A 21,220-nucleotide genomic window follows, 5' to 3' on the forward strand; every position below is an offset into this window, starting at 1 on the left:
TGAAGATACCCCCTTCCCAATGGTGTATCTGATGGTGTAACCGCAAGAATCCCAACATTGATCGAGTTAGCACAAGTGCAGGAGATTCACACGAAGAACATGGACCTGATCAAATAAACAATAAACGGTATACTCGATCTCCTCATCAAGATGACATCAGATATCAGCGGTAACGATCCTCCTCAAGTTAATAGTTTCACTACGAACCAGAAGCCGGTGGATCAGGAAGCGGATTCTCTTTTTATGCAACTATTACACCTCTCGAAGAATCAGTGGGCGGAGACGTTTGCTGCAATCAACCAGATAGCCATGGACGTGCATTTAACTCCTTTGCGTCGAGAAGCCTCAAAAACATCAGAGTTGTCTGTGAATAATGTTACATTCACAGAAGAGGACATCATGGCGGAAGAAGGTCACAACCGGGCCCTACACGTTACTGCACGCATCAAGGATTCAGAGTTCAAGAGGGCCCTCATCGACACGGGAGCGTCTTCGAATGTGATTACTCTCAAAACACTCAGGATGGCCAAGGTTCGCCCAAGCAAAATTGTGCGAAAGCCTACCACGATGGAAGACTTTGAAGGAAACCAAATCAACACATACGGGTATGTCAATCTGAATCTATCTATAGGGCCTGTCCAATCAAAGGTGAAATTCGAAGTCATAGAAAAGGAGACGCGACTACTACTTAGAAGAACGCAACGGCTTCTCTCGAGATCCGGGTGGAGCAACCTCCTTTTCTGCAACACCACAAGTATTGTATGGAGCAAGCCAGAAATGCCTCAAAGGGTCCACATCGAGAAAGACGAAGTGAAGATTCGCGTAGCCGTTGTTCCAGTATGGAGATAGTCGACAACAAACAACACCAATGGAGTCCTAGAAATACACCTGCAGAGATCGCAAAAAGATCCAGAACGTGGCGTAATTCTGAGGATTTGTATATCTACAATAACAAAGGAGGCTTGGCGCATCTTTAAATCATGATAAAGGGTTTACCTATTATGTCAACCCAAATAAGAAAAATCCCATGACATCTTCAGATCTACTAGAGCCGACGCCTTAAGGGAGCAACCTCAAGAAGATAACGATGGTCGCGCATCATGTCGAGAAAGAATTTGGGCGAATCACTCTGTCAGACGATGGTACATGTCTATCGTGTTATGTTAGAGAATCTGCGCTTTTGGTCATCCTCTGGACTTCGTGAAGCTGTTGAATGCTCATCTACAACAGCATCTTCCCTGCTAGAAAGAACCAGGCCTACCAGGAATAAAGAGCCTCATGATACTCGTGGAAGCATACACCTCACCAACATGCAATGAAACCTTCAGCCTCCTGTAAGTAATTTCATTGAGGCATAAAGAGGAAGGCCACTGAGATACAACATCCTGCGCCTCCAAACATCACCAAGGTTGCTGCCGCTCCACCATCAGGACGAGTGACCGGGGGAGCCATAGGAAGTCAACCCACTATTACCATTTTTGATTTGATGGAAAGACAAGAAGTTCTGCCGCTCCGCTTCAACATTCTCTCCAGAAGCCGCCACCTCTTCCTGCCAAGATTCATTCCCGTAGCAACTTCTCTCTGTCAAGGATTGTGATCGCAGCCCGCTAAGTCTCTTCTGATCACAGTCGCTGCCAAGAACCGCTGCTGCTCGTTTGTTGATACCAGCCAGAGCTTCACCATAGCAACGACCACTACAAAGAATATTTCGTCCATGTGATTTTCCAAGCATCCCATACAAGAGAGTACAATAAGCTTGTATCAAATCACAGAGACGTGGATTCAAGGGGGAACAAGCAAAATAAGCTAAACTTGGGGACTGAAGCCTCCTTCAGGTTTAGAAGTTTAAGTGCAATCACCGCCTTACCAGCAAATGCAATAAAGGAACATCTTATACGAGAAAATAAGCTCAGGATAATTACACATGGGACTTTCGTCACGCTGCTTACTCACGGGAGAGCCTGATACACCCAAAGCCCAACCATGTGTGAAGGACATGCCTAGCGGAGACAGAGCTAAGTAACTATCCTTAAACTAAGTTCTTTATACTTATTAGACATATCAAATAAATTTTAAATATCTTGGTGTTGATACGTGCAAATTCCTCAACACTCAATATTGTGTTGCAAGCATACTGCCTCAACACATTTTTCCTCTTGGTGTTGAGACATGCAAATTCCTCAACACCACTACTGTGTTTCCAGGCAAACTGCCTCAACACATTTTTCCTCTTGGTGTTGAGACATGCAAATTCCTCAACACCACTACTGTGTTGCCAGGCAAACTGCCTCAACACATTTTTCCTCTTAGTGTTGAGACGTGAAAATTCCTCAACACCACTACTGTGTTTCCAGGAAAACTGCCTCAACACATTTTTCCTCTTGGTGTTGAGACGTGAAAATTCCTCAACACCACTACTGTGTTTCCAGGCAAACTGCCTCAACACATTTTTCCTCTTGGTGTTGATACGTGCAAATTCCTCAACACCACTACTGTGTTGCCAGGAAAACTGCCTCAACACATTTTTCCTCTTGGTGTTGAGACGTGAAAATTCCTCAACACCACTATTGTGTTTCCATGCAAACTGCCTCAACACATTTTTCCTCTTGGTGTTGAGACGTGCGAATTATTCAACACCACTACTGTGTTGCCAGGCAAACTGCCTCAACACATTTTTCCTCTTGGTGTTGAGACGTGCGAATTCCTCAACACCACTACTGTGTTGCCAGCCAAACTGCCTCAACACGTTTTTCCTCTTGGTGTTGAGACGTGCAAATTCCTCAACACCACTACTGGGTTGCCAGGAAAACTTCCTCAACACGTTTTTCCTCTTGGTGTTGAGACGCTCAAATTCCTCAACACTCACCATTGTGTTTCCAGGAAAACTGCCTCAACACATCTCTCTTCTTAGTGTTGAGACGTTCAAATTCCTCAAAAATCACCACTGTGCTGCCAGGCAAACTGCCTCAACACGTCTCTCCTCTTAGTGTTGAGATTCCTCAACGCTCACTACTGTGTTTTCATGCATAATGCCTCAATACATTATAGTGTGCTGAGGGCTCCACCACCTCAACACTCGTCTTTGTGTTCAAGGCTCGCTGCACCAACACTACATGGCACCAGTACTCCGCGGCCAAAGCAGAAACGCGCCAGCACAAAGATTGCAGATTGCACATGCCTCTTCCCAAGGGTCAATCGATTTTTCCTGGTAATCTTCTCATGTCTTGCTCTTTCGATTTTTCATCATTGTCTGTCACCATCTCATGCTTACCCCGCAACAATGCCATTGTTACGTGCTAAGCAGGGGACTTAATGTTGATGGTGGATTTTAGTTCAGGGATAGATTTGTAAAACCAAATTTAATATGCTGACATCCTGCAAAGGATAAAGCCATTTGATAAACGATGAGCACAGAAAACCTCTCGCTTTATTTATTTGAAGAAATTCAATAAATATACAAAATTCACCCATAATGATGCATGTAGCAACAATCCCAAATATTCTGTGAATTTATGGAATTATTAATTAATGCATAATTAGCCTAGTATTCATGTGATGTTTTCAGCAGAACTCTCATTATTGGTACAACATGATGACTGGGTGTTACTCTCAGCAGAGTAACATGAATATCCAAGTGTCAATAGTGAGGTATGCATGAAATACCCGTACAGGCTATATCATTCTCTAACAAAGAGAATCTCGCGTGCTTATATTAGCCTGGTCGAGCATGTTTAATTTCCTAAAGAAAATCTGGACTGTCTGTAACAGTCTCATAAACGATCACGGCCACGCAAGTTGACCGCATGATTTAACCAGCCTAGACGAACCCTAACAGGAGCAGGCAATCATCGTGATGTTCACCGGAGAGCCTGCTTATGCCCTATCCGATCGAACACCACGCTATACCCCTAACGCCTATCAAACTCCGGCCCCAAAAGAGGGATGGTCGCGTTTCTTTGGGGAAGGCTCAAACGAGCAAGACCGCTCAAAGCAGTCTTAAAATCATCATGATCATCCAACTTCACCAATCTGGTTGGACGGATTAGATCATCCCACGATTGATCAGTGAGGCGCTAATGCACACATTGTCAGGACCACTCCTCACCCACCAGATCGGCTTTCTCACGACCTAGCCCTAGAGCAATGAACGCTTGCTCGAAGTGTGGGTGACGTGATGCTTAAAGGGTCGCGGAAATTCCACTAGCGCTTTAAATCGATCACAACCATCCAACTTCGCCAGCATATTTGGATGGATTACATGGCGCCTAGGACCATCGGACAGGTACACATATGTTCACCGACGGCCCAACGTGGGCCCCACGTGATCGGTCTCCCAAAGGATGAGCATAGCCTGCCAAACCGTTTGGACAAAGTTGTGGACGCGTGACTGATCCAAAACCCTAATTAGGGTTTGCGGCATTACATATATGTCGCAGTTTGATCACGACCATCCATCTTCGCCAGCTCGGGTGGAGGGTGTAGATATAGACTAAGGAGATCCAGAGAGCATCAACATGATCACCGTGGGCCCACCTGCGCATGTAACCAGTCGACCAAGGTGGACCATGTCCAGGCGCCTCTAAACGCGCGCTCAAAGGTGGCATGTCGTGGCCCCCTAAAATCCTTTGCGGCAAAGGATTTCTGTTGCAAATCGATCACGACCACTCATCTTTGCCAGACAAATTGAGTGGCATAGATCGCATCTCCGCGAGACAGAGTGGCATGGACTTGTACACCGGGAAGCCGTCTACACGCATGCCCGGTCGGTCCCACCAAAAACTTTGTCCATGCTTGATTTCGGTCAAGCTAAAGAGTGATGCCTTGCGCACCTTTTTAAAACCCTAAAATCCATCAACGATCGCAAACATGTGTCGCAGATCATCTCGTCTGTCCAACTTTGCCAGCTTGGTCGGACAACCTAGGCTAAGAGTTAAATGGCCAATGAGGCACCTTGGTGATCACCATCCGTCACTCTACCTCAAAGAGTGATCGTCCAAGGGATGGCTCGTCCATGCGGCTTCCAAACGATCACTCGAAGATGGTTGGGCATGCAGCTATTTTAAGACGCTTAATCCGCGACTTACGTCGTTAACATTTAAAAAAACGATGCTTCATACATATTGATTGTATTCGATGCATTACATGCATAGAGTGTACATGATATTTCATGAATATCGATTTCCTAAATAACTCAGTTATTTAACCTAGCACCGTATGCTACTTCCTGTGGGTCCCACGATCCACTCATTCGAGACATCAAGCATGTCACAAACTGGGGGATACTTACTGGGGTATTGGTATGGCGGTTTACAGCAAGCAGCGTGCAACGTGCCATCACAAGAACGTGTCAGGAGGCATGGACGGTTAATGATGATGGAAAAGTGGGAAAAGACGTGATCGTGTGACAATCACTTGCACGAACCCCACTACTCCATCACTCCACTTCCTACGTGATGAGGGTTGTGCTCAATGACTTGTATAAATAGGTCCTTCACCTATTTTCCAAACAACACGAACGGAGAAAAACCAAGTGTTGTCATCCGTATTCAGAAAACACCCTCACTCCACTTCCTACGAGATGAGGGTTGCGCTCAATGACTTGTATAAATAGGTCCTTCACTTATTTTCCAAATATCACGAACGGAGAAAAACCAAGTGTTGTCATCCGTATTCAGAAAACACCCAGAACTGATAGCTTACATTGTGCAAGCCAGTTCAACATTCTGATACAAGTCATAAACAGCCAACACCTCCATAATCTCAACACCTTCTTCGCTTTCCTCCCTAAGATCAACCCCATCTCCGTTACTTTGTGACCGAAGCATATCTGGAACAGCCATTTCTTGGTTTAGTCAAAAATTGTATATATTGATCTCTCGAATCAAAAGCACTCCCGTGCAGTGCATTTGTTTAGGGTTTAGATTCATTTCTAATCAACACACCCAAAATTACCAAAACCAGCAGAAATAGTTTTCACCCATAAACAGTTAGTGTCTGTAGCGGCTTAATACAGTGTGGTGTTCAAAGATGGACTAGGTCCCGGGGTTTTTCTGCATTTGCGGTTTCCCCGTTAACAAAATTTATGGTGTCTGTGTTATTTCTTTTCCGTATTATATTTGTTTATATAATTGAAATATCACAAGTTGTGCGTAGTTCAATCAGTTGATATATCCGACCTTGATTGTTGGATAGAACTTGATTGACACTTGGACATTGGTCTTTGGTATCGTCCAAGTTATTTCTCATATCAATCGTTCTCACGGATTTCTATCTGTTCGATTTGTTGATTGTATTAAGAAAGAGAGATAAAGCTCTTTGATATATTTCTTGATTGAGTCTCACTTTTAAGTTCGTGCTCTCGGTATTATGTTAAAGTTTAGTCCATACAAATTGCCGAACGAATTATTGGGTATGGTTGTTATCCCCCAGCTTTTTCAGGACAGTTTGTCAATAAGATCCTTATAACCAGTAACAATTAAATTCAGGTTAGCTTGTTGAGCTGTTTTAAAAGTTTCCACCCTTTTAGGAGGTATATAGGTATTCTTTCGAACCAATATTTGTGAAGGTTTCAAATAAATATCATAAGTTATGATAAATATTGAGTGGGGTAAATATCATGTTTGCAATAATAACTTATAATTAATTTGTTTTTCAGAGAACGATGGCTCGTGCCATATATGATGCTATCCATCGCAAAGAATTTAAGCATCATGGATGCTATCAAGTTTTGGAAGACTATTGCTTGGCTTTAGAACTATATCAAGTATTTAAATGTAATGTCGTGGTATATGTTATTTCTCTTCCTTCAATTAATGCTATGAATCATGTATGCCTTTTTGTTTTAATTAAATGATATAGGAAAAAAAATCAAATCATTCTCAAGAGAAGTCGTCGTGGTTTATAAATAATCACTAATCTTCTTAGAGTCGTCATGGTCAAAAGAATAAAAACCATGACGATTCTAGCAAAAAATTTCAGACACGGAAATTTGCTTAAAAAGTCGTCCTGGTATATAAATAGTATCTTGAAGACACTTACTTACACAAACTTGGTAAGAATCGTCGTGGTAATATGTTAGACCACGATGGCTTTTCTAAGCCTAGAAAAATTTCATAAAAAGTCGTCGTGTAAAACAAAAACCTCGATGACTCTTAATAAAACTTGAAGGGATAGTCTAAAGTCGTCATGTTTTGAATTTACGGCCATGAAGGCTTTTAAAAATCGTCATGGTCTTAACCTTACTACCATGACGACTCTTCCATTGTGACTTTGCATAGTTACGATGTTTCAGTGGATCTAACCAACAAAATGGACATTTTTAAACTTAGTAGCTTACATAAGTTTGTTGGGCAATGGGTTCTTCACTTCAAGCATTGGGTTCTTCATTTTGAGCAATGGTTTCTTCATTTAAAATCTCATTTTCGGCTTCATGTATTAATCTTTCATGATCATATATCTAATATATTTGAGAATTTAAGTTTATTGCTATCAACAAAATCATTTTTCTTATTTGAAGCTTATCCCTCATTAATCTTGGGACTAGAATCACTCATTTCTCTAAATCCTGGTTTCTCATTTTCCCTCTCCCCTCAAAAAAACTCTTATACTTCTCTATTCGTAAACAAAAAATATCTCTAAAATTCCAATCTAACTATAATCTGTATATTAAATTTATATAGTTAATCTAATTCAACTTAATTAACTTATCTGATCTAATTCATCAGGCTAATCAAATGAGGGAAATATACTCGGCTAGGGGGATTTTGAATTTACTTCAACATGGCCCTATTATGCTTTATTCACTATCCCCCTTTTAATCCTTATAGTCCTCAATTAAATCGGGCCAACAAGGAATATAATAATTATGGGAGGATCATTGACATGGTTGCTCTCCCACTATCTTACAATTTCTGCATCAATATTTTTCATAAAACCAAAACAATAACATATTTGAAGTAAATTATTTGATAGTACATTATTTTTGCAAAGCTCTATATTCATGCCAATAATGAGCACAATCCAAAACGTATAACCCCGTCATCTACTATTTTGGAAATAAGACTTTGAAAAGTAATGGCTAAAATTAAAATTGATATATGATGAGGTTTGACATTTCAGAATGCACTAAATTTTAGTAGGAATGTTGACCATTGCAAGAATATCGTATCACTTAAACATTAGCTTCAGGTCTGTTATCGTCTGGGTTTTCTGAGGAAAAATTGAATATGAATTGCGAGATAATATGAAAATGGCAACCTCCTTATAAATATCTAACTATCTACCAAAATCTAAATTAGAAAATTACAAGAACAAAAAATATCTGGACATAAAAGGGTAATCACCTTCCTTTTATTCCATCATTATCTACGCATGCCCATCTCCCACCCACCAACTTAAACCCATTCAACCAATGGATCATACCCATTCACCCGAATCGAAGTGGTTGAATCCTTGATCCTATCACAAGTCATAAATTTAAATTTATATGTACAAATATCTAATAGGTAGAACAAAGAGATCTCACTTCATAAGCTCTCGTATGGCCTATGTTTTCTTTGAGGTCATCCGTTAGCACTAGTATTTATCATAGATTTCAAACAAACTCATTTAACACATATATTCAATAACAACTCTATGGAGAAGGAGTTTGGTGTGTCTATCTCCCGCACCGGTGTCAATTCGACAACGACTTCTGTAAAGATAAGTAAAGGATGATAAAAGAGGTGTCATGTTGAATACCTGATTAAGATACACTAAAGGGGGATTTTTTATTATAAGAAACACCATCTGTCCTGATTATATAAACCTATAACGCATGTGCAGCATTATAAAGTTGAAACACACATACTTAATCCTTAATAAGAAAGGAAAGAGAATAAGTATTCAAAGTGAGAAATGTCCTAAAAATTGGTATAATCGACTAAAATTTAGTAGTTTTTGTTCTTTCAAAAACACAAATTGTAATACCCAGTATTTTTATTTATCTTCTCGGGATTAAGTTACTTTTGTTCATATCTTATTTGGCAAAAACGAATACCATTGAGAAAAAAATGGATTTTAGGCAACGAAAATCGACTCGTAACTCAGAAAAACCTAAGCTGGATAATAGAGATGAGTCAGTCTATATTTTTTTTTATTTTAATTTAACTTAATAAATTCTCTCTTTTTCATTTTCATTTAACTTACATGGGGATTATTGTTTTTTAGGTTGTTGACTATGGAAGTGAAAGAGCTCCCTAAAGTTAGTCAGAACTCTAGGTAAAATCAATCCTACATCTCTATATTTACTTGTATTTATTATGGTTTATAGAAGGAGATGTATTTTCTTCGTTTTGATTTTCCAAAACTGGAGAGGTGATTTTCCAGTTGCAAATCCTAAGAGAGAATGGAGATAGGAGGGTTGTAAAACTAAACTTATCGCTTGGAGATGATCAATGTTGGATTTTATTTGGTAAGCAAACTAGTTTTCATGAGTTTTAAACTTTTAAAAGTAAATTTCTATGTTCAATTCTCCATGATGTATAACAGGATCTTCGTAATGGATTTTGCAAGATGTAACTGTTAAAAAGGGATACACGAGTTATTATAATTGACGAATAGGGAAAGAGTTTGAAATTTATTGTCTGAAAGAGAAGGTTGGGTTAAGTGGCAGTTGGGAAGGCTTCGCTAAATATCACAAAATAATTGATTATTTTCTAAAGAACTAAACCTACAGAGTTTAAGGTGATTATACCAACTTCTAGGAAATTTTTGTTTTTCCTTTCTCATTAAGGTTTAAGTATGTGTTTCAACTTTATAATGTTGCATATGCTTTGATTACTATACCTTTATGGGTATATATAATCTGGGAAAATGATGTTTCTTATGGTGACATTATAGATTATATCATAATCAGGTATCTAACTTATCATATTTTCTTCGTCATGTAACTTAACTTAATTGAATTATCAAGTACGATCAGGTAGGAATAATCTTTTGAGTCTTGTTTACATATTATGTGTATCTCTGGAAGTCGACAAAACATATCAATCCTTCCAACTTACGTTTTGTTATTTGAGTTCCAGGTTTTCTTCCAACATAAGAATTTCAATATTATTGTTCAAAATAGCTTTAACTAATTTTTAAAGAGGTATTTAATACTCATGTTCAGTAAGGATATTCATCTCTATTAACTACCATTGTGTTATTTGAGTTCCAAGTTTTCTTCCAACATTTTTTTTCAATATTAATATTCAAAACAACTTTAACTAGTTTATGAAGAGGAATTTAACAGTCATGTTCACTAAGGATATTCGGCTCTGTTAACTATAAAATCCTATCTGAAACACAAAAAAATTGAAAAAACTAATCGGTATTCTCACTTGGTAGACAAATTCTGGCTCGTTATCTTTTTTTTTTTTTTTTTTTTTTTTTTTGATAATTGTACTATACTGCTATGTAAGAAAATAAACAGATATGAAGATGCGAATGGTTAAAGTAAAATCATCAAGTTATAATTATGCACCTATGGGTTATATCACTAGGTTAGTATTGGTGGGATACCATGACAACTGTGAAAGAAGTTTCAAGTATTTTGATGATCGGCCTGCTCTGAGAAGAATCTTTAGGATTAATATTTGCATCAACTAGGACTGTGTCTTCTTATTACAACCAGAACCATTTTATTCTCCACCATCTGTTGTATCACCCTCTTTACTGGTCGTGCTCCAAAGTTGGGATCAAAACCCAACACACCTAGCAGTTCAATATCTTGCTGCGTGGAACACAGTTCTATTTTTCTAAAGCCTGTCCTTAAACGGTTTAACTGTAACAGGTTATTTAGAATACAGTTATTACGTTCGACAAAGAAGATGTCAAAACCTATAGAAAGTTGAACAACAAACGATATCTATACAACAATCCCCAATTCTTTAAAAATATATGGTATTAATATTACATCTATGTAGTAATGTTGCAAACAAGGTGCAGCATTTGGTAATTATCATCAACAGTGCAGCATTTGGTGATTTTAACTGCTCAATGGAGATTCTATAAGGTGATCCTCTCTCCCCCTTTCTTTTTAATCTTGCCATGGAAGGATTCTCTTTTCTCCTTGACAATATTACACATAATGGCTATATTCATAGATTCTCGGTCAAGGAAAATGGTAGCATTTTTCCTCAATTGCATTACACAGACTATTTTGTTCTTGGACAGTAAATGGGAGGAGATTCACTTTGAACTTGTTTCTATCCTTAGAATTAACACTTGACGGACCGGAAAATTACGCATTTGGTGCGTTGCCCCGGGCCGTAACTTCCCCGGTGCGCCATGATGAAGCAACGATCTGGGCCTTAAAGCTAGGCAAATGCACGCTCATTTTCCCTCGCAGGCATGCTCGACGAGCATGATGCTGCAAACTTAGCTTCCACACCGTTCCAACTTACCCTTATTCCGCAGAGGGTTTATCAAGAAAATAAAAACACTCTTAATACGGCAAAAACAGCCTTTTGAGGCCCTAAACGATGGAATTTGGCTAAATTCTGGTGACCATGTGGATATATAGATCGAAATATCTTGATCTTTGGGTCGTTTCCCATCAAAATGGACTCCTCTTGAGCTAAATTACGACACTCGGGTTTTAAGCCTATGTCGAACGCCTTGATAGGAAGTATGAGCATCCAGTGAATAGAATGCAACTTGCCTCATCAAGTTTGGCCACAATCATCTCTTGCATCGAGCTACCGAGCCAGATGATAAGAGAGGCCAGTATGCCGCTATCATCCCTCAATTAGATGATATGAGCGACAACGTGCTGGACCGGAAATGCTGCAACTTATTGTGGCTGCCTACGTACCCTTACCTACTCTAAAGGGATCAAGCACAGACCGTAGTTCATCACCGAAGGGACGAACTTAAGCCAACTCGTTTGCGAAGAGGTGGCCAAGCAATAATGGAAATGGCCTAGTCCGTATGGGTCGTTCCGTCAAAATGCATCCAAGTGTTGAATACGGCATGGCATAGTAATGATCATGCTTAAAACGCTCCATTGGTAAGGCTACGCATCCATAAATGAGGCCTAAGAATCATTTATACTCTTCCGGCTAAGCTATGAAACTTACTTGGTACATGGCCCGCATATGTACCTTCAACCAACTTCCCCTCCCTATATATGTTAACTTGACATTTTTACAACTTTTATTGGGGGAGCAAAAACCATTCATAAACTCCACAGGCCGTGATGGATGCACCTTACCACCTTGGCCAATAGCGACGTACGGCCGTGATGGCTGTACATTCAATTCTGTCTCACAGGCCAGTTCTAATGTCCAGCCATGGCGGCTGAACATTTCCTGAGCCAGGTCCCGTGAAGGACCGTGATGGTTGTACTTCCGTCTTTGGCCCATAGGCCACTCCAATGCCCAGCCGTGATGGTTGTATATTTCTAAGGCTATCTCACTTGGTGCATGGTCCGTATATGCACCTTCAACCAAGTACCCCTCCCTATATATGTCTTACTGGAATTTCTACAAATATGGAAAGGGGGGCATATTGACATGCTTGCTTAACATCCATGAATTTCTGAATGACCGTCCAAGATGGATGCTCACTGCAACTTCCAAGCCGATGTGCAGCCATGTTGGTTGTCCGCTGCCAACCCTATGTCCAGCCATGTTGGCTGAAAATTGTCAACGCATTGGCCAAGGGCCAATGGTCCTTTTCCTACGCAACAGAAGCTTTGAATGAAGCTTAATCCCGGGCCATGGCGCATCTTTTAGCATGCGCCATGCTAAAAACACGGGGTGTTACATTATTCACTCCTTTAAAGAATTTCGTCCCGGAAATTCAAAACAAAAATATTGTGGATAAACGCTTCGGTTTGGATTTCCTGAGCAAAAGTCCCATACTAGATGCTCAGAAATCATGAGTTTCTTCAAGTTGTCATGAACATTAGTTTAGACCTTCTGAGTAAACGTCCCATACCGACTGTCCAGGAATCTAAAAAGATTCCACAACGTCGCAAAGAATCTCAATTGGCCAGTTGCTAAGAGGATATCTCGTCCAGGTATCCTAAATATGCATCACATACTACACACTCAGGAGTCCCTAAAGTTCACAAAGTTGAAAAAAAAATGTCATTGGAATGACAAGATCTTAGCGCAGTACTGTGTGGAACATTATCCAGTTGCCCACCGTCCATGGCGGTCATCCAGGTTTCCACTCGTAAGTGGGGTGCTAGGGGCCTGACAACGCACACCCTTGGCCAATAGCCAACATATGGGGATGATCAGTTCCATTGTATACCCACCGTCCCAGACGGTATTACGGATATCCACTCGTAAGTGAGGTGCCACTTAAACCAGGCAAACTCACAGCACATGTACAAGCTCAACTCGATTCGCAAAGTAACTGGCATAGCAGTTACAAACACTTTCCGCGCAAAAGTTGGCCTACCCTCCAACTTAAAGTTTTCCATTAAGGAAAATACTCGCTGACAAGCCATTCCCGCACAGTCCCTAGAGTTATCTCGGAACTTGCTCTGATACCAACTGTGACGGGTCGGAAAATTACGCCTTTGTCGCGTTTCCCCGCGGGCCGTAACTTCCCCGGTGCGCCATGATGAAGCTAAGATCCGGGCCTTAAAGCTAGGCAAATGCACGGTCATTTACCCTCGCAGGCATGATCGACGAGCATTATGCTGCAAACTTAGCTTCCACACGTTCCAACTTACCCTTATTCCGCTTAGGATTTATCAATAAAATAAAAACTTTCTTAATACGACAAAAACAGCTTTTTGAGGCCCTAAACGATGGAATTTGGCTAAATTCTGGTGACCATGTGGATCTACAGATCGACATGTCTTGATCTTTGGGTCGTTACCCATCAACATGGACTTCTCTTGAGCTAAATTACGACACTCGGGTTTTTACCCTATGTTGAACGCCTTGATAGGAAGTATGAGCATCCAGTGAATAGAATGCAACTTGCCTCATCAAGTTTTGCCACAATCATCTCTTGCGTCGAGCTACCGAGCCAGATGATAAGAGAGGTCAGTATGTCGCTATCATCCCTAAATTAGATGATATGAGAGACAACGTGTTGGAACGGAAATGTTGCAACTCATTGCGGCTTCCTACGTACCCTTCCCTACTCTAAAGGGATCAAGCACAGACCGTAGTTCATCACCGAAGGGACGAACTTAAGCCAACTCGTTCGCGAAGCGGTGGCCAAGCAATAATGGAAATGACTTAGTCCGTATGGGTCGTTCCGTCAAAATGCATCCAAGTGTTGAATACGGCATGGCATAGTGATGATCATGCTTAAAACGCTCCATTGGTAAGGCTATACATCCATAAATGAGGCCTAAGCATCATTTATACTCTTCCGGATAAGTTATGAAGCTTACTTGGTACATGGCCCGTATATGTAGCTTCAACCAACTTCCCCTCCCTATATATGTTAACTTGACATTTTTACAACTTTGATTGGGGGAGCAAAAGTCATTCATAAACTCCACAGGCCGTGATGGATGCACCTTACCACCCTGGCCAATAGCGACGTACAGCCGTGATGGTTGTACATTCAATTCTGGCTCACAGACCAGTTCTAATGTCCGTCCATGACGGATGAACATTTCCTGAGCTAGGTCCCGTGAAGGGCCATGATGGTTGTACTTACGTCTTTGGCCCATAGGCCATTCCAATGTGCAGCCGTGATGCCTGTATATTTCTAAGGCTATCTCACTTGGTGCATGGTCCGTATATGCACCTTCAACCAAGTACCCTCCCTATATATGTCTTTATGGAATTTCTACAAATATGGAAAGGGGAGCATATTGACATGCTTGCTTAACAGCCATGAATTTCTGAATGACCGGCCAAGATGGATGCTCACTGCAACTGCCAACCCGATGTGCAGCCATGTTGGTTGTCCGCTGCCAACCCGATGTGCATCCATGTTGGATGTCCGCTGCCAACCCGATGTCCAGCCATGTTGGCTGAACATTGTCAACACATTGGCCAAGGGACAATGTTCCTTTTCCTACTCAACATAAGCTTTGAATGAAGCTTAATCCCGGTCCATGACGCATCTTTTAGCATGCGCCATGCTAAAAATACGGGGTGTTACATTATTCACCCCTTTAAAGAATTTTTTCCCTGAAATTCAAAACAAAACTATTGTGGAAAAACGCTTCGGTTTGGATTTCCTGAGCAAAATTCCCATACCAGATGCTCAGAAATCATGAGTTTCTTCAAGTTGTCATGAACATCAATTTAGACCTTCTGAGCAAACGTCTTATACCTATTGTCCAGGAATCCAAAAAGATTCCACAACATCGCAAAGAATCTCATTTGGCCAGTTGCTAAGAGGATATCTCGACCAGGTATCCTAAATGTGCATCCCATACAACACACTCAGGAGTCCCTAAAGTTCACAAAGTTGAAAAAAAATGTCATTGGAATGACAAGATCTTAGCGCAGTATTGTGTGGAACATTATCCAGTTTCCCACTGTCCCTGACGGTCATCCAGATTGCCACTCGTAAGTGGGGTGCTAGCTGTGCCTGACAACGCATACCCTTGGCAAGTAGCCAACGTGTGGGGATGATCAGTTCCATTGTCTACCCACCATCCCAGACGTTCTTCCGGATATCCACTCGTAAGTGGGGTGCCACTTAGACCAGGAAAACTCACAACACATGTACAAGCTCAACTCGATTCGTAAAGTAATTGGCATAGCAGTTACAAACACTTTCCGCGCAAAAGTTGGCCTACTCTCCAACTTAAAGTTTTCCATTAAGGAAAATACTCGCTGACAAGCTATTCCCGCACAGTCCCTAGAGTTATCTCAGAACTTGCTTTGATACCAACTGTGACGGACCGAAAAAAATTACGCCTTTGGCGCGTTGACCGTAACTTCCCCGGTGCGCCATGATGAAGCTATGATCCGGGCCTTAAAGCTAGGCAAATGCACGTTCATTTTCCCTCGCAGGCATGCTCGACGAGCAAGATGCTGCAAACTTAGCTTCCACACCATTCCAACTTACCCTTATTCCGCAGAGGGTTTATCAAGAAAATAAAAACTTTCTTAATATGGAAAAAACAGCCTTTTGAGGCCCTAAACGATGGAATTTGGCTAAATTCCGGTGACCATGTGGATCTATATATAAACTTAGATTATACACATTTGGTATTTCGAGTCGAGTATACCTCGTCTATCTATATCTCAAAATATGTGTTGGTAAGCGTTTCGCTTCGACCATGTTTATCTTTACCTAGTGACGAAAGTCATGATATGTTTCAATCACTTTGAAAATTGCTTTGACGAGAAATAGTGTAACAACTATATAACGTCCTCTAAAAATGTTTCAATGGTTGGAATGAGAGTTTAGATTATATAACCAATGATGGACATAAGTATTGTTGTGGAAACACATATGTGCATAAGTCATATCCCTTGAACCAAAGTTTTTGAACTTTGTTGATCAAGAGAAACCGGAAGAATGGCTTGTTGCCAAGTCCGCGAACTGCCGAACTTCTCATCCCGAGAAATTCTGCTGGAGTTGACAAACTAGATGCGTCCGCGAACCCAGTCTGCGAACCAGCGGAAAGTCTTTGCCGAGATTTTCTGCTGGAGTTTGTAAACTCTGCCCGGTTTCTTAAGTCCGCGAACCTAGTGTGCGAACTTAAGAAGGTTATATATCTGAAGATGATTTCTGAACTTAAAATTATAAATACTAAGGAATGAAATTTGCAAATCGTGGCTATAAAGTTCATGAACCGATTCGAGTGAATCAAATCATCTTTGCTTCAATTGTGTCTTGTGTAGTACATAAGATTTCCTTGCAATTGAACAACTCTCTAACTATTTCATTTGAGTCATTTGAAATATTTATGGTGAAGAAGAATATGGTTGGTATGAAATGCTCATATGGCTAACCTTTTGGTTAAATATTGTTGAACCAACAATGTACATGTTTGGGTATGGTTTTACAAACCTAGAAGCGTGCATTTCATTTGTGTATAACAAGCTAAGTTTTTGATCTAACGGTTGAGAAATATTAGCTTGAATCTAAATCAGGTTTTCATCTAACGGTGGATATTGTTTGCTTTGTGACCAAGAAGAAACCATGATTTGAAATACTATATAAGGGGACATCTAGAAACTCTGCAAAACTAATCCCCACACTTCATGTGTGATACTAGTTTGCGTTCTAGAGTCGTTTATCCTTTAACCTTTAGTTTTCTTCTTCAAAAACTAGGTTAACGACTTAAAGACTTCATTGGGATTGTGAAGCCAGACCGATACTACTTTTATCGTAGTTGTGTGATCTGATCTTGCATCTTCTATCGTACGAGTACAATCAGATTGATTGGCTTGAGATTAATATCTCTGATAGGCAAGATATAAAAAGTAGTCACAAACATCTTCGTCTCATTGTTTGTGATTCCGCGACATCTTGTATCGCTACCATACGATTAAGATTGTTGTGAGGTGATTGATTTATCAAGGCTGTTCTTCGGGAATATAAGACCGGATTATCAATTGGTTCCTGTTCACCTTGATTATTATCAAATGACGGAACAAAAACTTTAAGGTTTTTCTGTCGGAGACAGATTGATCCTTTGATAGACTTGTCTGTGTGAGACAGATTTGTTTATTGTCAAAGCCCGCGATTTTGGGTCGTAGCAACTCTTAGTTGTGGGTGAGATCAGCGAAGGGAATCAAGTGCGCAGTATCCTGCTGAGATCAGAGGCGTAGGGAGTACAATTGTACCTTGGATCAGTGGGAGACTGATTGGGGTTCAACTACAGTCCAGTCTGAAGTTAGCTTGGAGTAGGCTAGTGTCTGTAGCGGCTTAATACAATGTGTGTTCAATCTGGACTAGGTCCCGGGGGTTTTCTACATTTGCGGTTTCCTCGTTAACAAAATTTATGGTGTCTGTGTTATTTCAGTTTCCGCATTATATTGTTTTATATTTATTATTAAAATAATACAGGTTGTGCGTCAGATCATCAATTAGAGTAATCCAACCTTTGGTTGTTGATTGTCATTGATTGATCCTTGGATATTGTTCTTTGGTACCATCCAAGTTATTCCTTGTATTTGATTAGTACTCACAGTTTCTGTTTGAGGAAATCAAATCAAGAGAGAGAGATATAAACTTGTTGATGTACTTTTAATTGATTGAGTCTTACTGATTCTCTTAAAAGTATATTCGAGTTTGTCCATACAGATTTCTAAGCGAAATATTGGGTGGTGTTGTTAGACCCCAGCTTTTTCAATTGCTAGCAGAGATGGCAAACACGTTCAAGACCTCAAAAGTCCGTGTTTGTAGCGATCTGACTATATGGACCATAAAGTCTCAATTGACGCTTCACCAGGTTTAAAAACCAACCGTAGAAAAAATTCTGATAAACTGGTTACTCTTTAACAAGGGTTGGATGAACAAATCCGGATCAACTCTGGTCTTGTTGCAGAAATTGCAATTTTTAAGGATTTGTAATATGGTAATAGTCCCTTTGTGAATCTGAAAAACTCCAGTTGTTCCTCTTTAAAGAATAGTCGTAAATCAGATGGTAATCAACGACCGGTTGTTGTGAAAACTGATATGACTAGGAACCACTCAGACAAACTTCAAGGTTTTGGCCCGTATTGTTGTTGTGATTCTTCCAATCACCTTCAATAGATTTGTATGTCGTTTCAAAAGAGTCTGAATGTTGCAATTTATCTTTGTAAGAAAACTAAACAACTTTTTTATACTATGAAAGGACATACAAAACTATCAGGAAGCTCTAAACAGAGAAGTACTAATAGTATGGGTGCCTCTGCTTTAAGATCTACGTCTCCTTTTCAACGGTTTCTTGATAGTGGTTGTAGTAGACAAATGACAGGTGATCTCACGTGGTTTATTTCGTCTATTAACTATGAAGGAGGTCCTGTAACGTTTGGAGATGGGAGTTGTTTCTACATCAGCAAGAAGGGAACGATCAAGTTGTCCGGTGTTCCAGAAATCCATGATGTAGTATACATAAAAGGTATGAATGCTAATATTCTTTCTATTAGTCAAATTTGTGACAAAGTCTATCGAGTTGTCTTCAATGCAAATGGATGTGACATTGTAGACAAAACTGGGAAAGTAACTTTTCAAGGAATGATAGACACATTTTCGTGTCTGATATGATCTCAATTCTATGTATTTTTAATGCTCAATTTTGAATTTATTATGGTTTTTTATGTCTTTGTAGGTGTTTTTGAAGGAATAAGCATTTGCGGTGAAATTGGCTCGAAAAGTGGTATTTGCTCTTGTGGGAGAAAATCACTAAAGGCACCCCAATTTGGATAAGAGGCACACAACTGTTAAGGAGCACTCCATTGTTATTTGCACCCCAGATATGCTATTTACACCCAGTGGCTAAATGGAGTCCAGCGCTGGATAAGGGGACACCCTTTCTTCACCCACTCAAATCGAATTTGGCGGGAAGATTTTATACTCGTCTGTGTTGCGTCTGCATACTGCATGAATTTTCTGGATCGAGTTGATGAGTTGTTGTCGGATTTTTCTCGCTCGAAAGGATTGGTTTGGGCCTGTTTAATCCAAACAGGATTGGTAATTGGATTGGGTTCGAAAAAAGAGAAGATTTCTACAGAATCTCGACAAAACAGGGGACAATAGATATCGGGTTTATGAGGAAAGAGAATAAAGGTGCATACCGATCGGTTTGAGTCTGTTGCGACAAGGCAGGGATGAGTGACGTATTGGAATCAAAAAGAAGGTATGAAATCTTCTGTAAAACAGGGAAGTGATATTTTATCCGATAGGTGCTGCTAAATCTGGAAGTTACGAGAGATAAAAAGGAAGGAAATCCCAAGTCTTTTGGTCGAAGAAAAGAAAAATTATATTTGGGAATATTCGGCAGCTGTGATGTATATAAGAGGTGCTGGGACTCAGTGAAGGGGAGAGAGTTTGGGGTTGATACGGAGGCTTAGGGAGAGACAACAGAGGTCTCTGCTCGGAAAAAGAAAGTTGCAGAGTCGTTTCTGCACTTTCAGGGAAGAGAATGAAGAAGAAGAAGAACTGACGTCCTAAGTCAGTCGCAGAGAGGTGTAGTTTAGTTACTGCAGCAAAGAAGTATCGTTTAGGAGGCAGTCTTATATTCTCTGTAGTCATTTGTAACAGTCAGTCTGGAACGCTTATACACGTTGCAATTTTCACTCTCTTTAAACACTTTGGAGCCATGAATAAATATTTTGAGCATGTTTTTGATATGAGGAGCTAAACCCAACACTGGGATGACGGAGGAAGCCCTTTTTCATCATTATGGTAATTCTATTAATTCTTTATATGACTTTTTGCAAGGATTATTAATTGTTTTATGGTTTTTATTGAACGGTTGTGATTTCAATTGATGGGTTATACTTAGGTTAAGTCTTTTGATATCCCATGCTTTAGATTTACAGTCGTTGCTTTTCAAAAATCTACCTTGGCAAAGAAACAGAGTCAATATTCTATTTGAGCTATAATTGTCTAGAATAACTATATGAATCGCATGAATGGATTTATTGGTGGAATCCTGAGTCCCAGTCTCTCGTAAAATTAAGTGAAACCAAAATTAAGTCTGAAATCAAATCTTTACAAGTCTTTGAACGAACTTCTACTTATCACTTTCAAAACTACATCAATTTTTGGCGCCGCTGCCGGGGACTTGCTTTTAGGGTTTTAGATTTAATTTATTTTTATTTTTATTTTTTATTATTTTTGTTCTTTTTTATGTTTTTGGGTATTTATCTTGTGTCTACAGGTTCTGGATCATAAAGAAAATTGAGCCAAAGAGTTTGGTGATTTCGTAAAGACTTGGAGCTAAAGATTAAAGCAAAAAGAACAGAAAAGAAGACAATTTTATTTTAGGGTTTGTTTATTTTCTTTTAAAAAAAATAAAAATAAAATACTGTATTAGGGTTTATTATTTTTGTAATTTTTCTTTTCTTTTTGGACTTTTGGACTTTTGGACTTTGGGACATTATTTTTTTTATTACCCTACGGAAGGGTACTTTAAATATAAATTGTTTGCAGAGAAGGAGGACAATTACGATATTGTCTCTGCACCTTGGGTTCGTACACTTGACATCGGAGTCAGTGGCCCGAGTCGACTACAACCGATTCATCCCCCGTCTGGAACGGGAGGTAAGATTATAAAAACTCGCGAATCCCCTGTCAGCGAGTTACGGGACTCCTTTGT

The sequence above is a fragment of the Papaver somniferum genome, chromosome 3 (assembly GCF_003573695.1).
Source record: "Papaver somniferum cultivar HN1 chromosome 3, ASM357369v1, whole genome shotgun sequence".
In the NCBI taxonomy this organism is placed as follows: Eukaryota; Viridiplantae; Streptophyta; class Magnoliopsida; order Ranunculales; family Papaveraceae; genus Papaver; species Papaver somniferum.